The sequence below is a fragment of the Octodon degus genome, unplaced genomic scaffold (genome assembly GCF_000260255.1).
Source record: "Octodon degus isolate 3935 unplaced genomic scaffold, OctDeg1.0 scaffold00219, whole genome shotgun sequence".
Lineage (NCBI taxonomy): Eukaryota > Metazoa > Chordata > Mammalia > Rodentia > Octodontidae > Octodon > Octodon degus.
In genome coordinates this window covers 1601545-1602414 of record NW_004524795.1, presented here as the reverse complement: position 1 = coordinate 1602414, position 870 = coordinate 1601545, and the positions used below count along the sequence as shown (strand labels likewise).

Here is an 870-nt window from a genome sequence, read left to right as displayed (position 1 = left end):
CAATGTCATGCCAAGGTTGAGAAGTTCTGATCTAAGAGGAAATGAGTGTGTGCATGCAGCTAACATCTTCGGGCCACAGGAAAGTATAGGAAGTGATATGAAAGTGTAACATGTATCATTTTAGATCTGTACAGATACTATACACATAACACCACAGTGGACATGGGGCACAGATGAAGAGGAAACAGAAAGAGAAGAGAACACTTCCTGAGTACCTACTATGAGCCCAGAGCCACACTAGAGTGGATTACCAGCCACTCGCTAGTAAAGATAGCTGGAACTGTGTCCCAGATCATCTGTGCTTCCTTTGTCATCAGTGCCAGTCAAATTGGATAGAAAATACAAAAAATTTGAGAATCTGTATACTCACTTCAGCAGCACATATACTAAGATTGAAATGATACAGAGATTAGCATAGCCCCTGCACAAGGATGACAACAATCTGAGAAACTGAGATGGCACTGTTATTGATCAGGGTAAGAAACAGTCAATCTCAGCCATCTGTGAAGGCTCTTTCCTTCTAACTATGTCTACACAAGACTCCATTGAGAACCACACCAGCCCCACCCCCACGCATGCTGAGCTGGCCACCAAGACCCGGCATGGTGGTGCGCTCCTGTAATCCTAGCTCTGGGGAAGCTAAAGACAGGAGGATCACTATGTCTGAGCTGTGTAGAGAGACCCTGTACCAAATACATTTTTTAAAAAAATCCATTGAGGGAGGCAGATTAGATGGTACCGGGGAAGTAAGAGCAAAGTGACATTAGACTATGTGCTGACATTAGGCTTCATCTAACATGTTCTCTATTAATAAGTCTAGTCCTCCCTGGTCTGTATGCCCAGCCCTGATCCTCAATCCAGGCTCAGAGC

General features: G+C 44.5%; 1 non-coding gene across 1 annotated transcript; it reads left to right on the top strand.

Moving 5' to 3' along the window:
* Positions 1–362: 362 nt before the first annotated feature.
* LOC111813751 lies at positions 363–468 on the top strand. The gene has a single exon (XR_002818925.1). It is a non-coding gene; the product is annotated as a U6 spliceosomal RNA (small nuclear RNA).
* Positions 469–870: the final 402 nt, after the last annotated feature.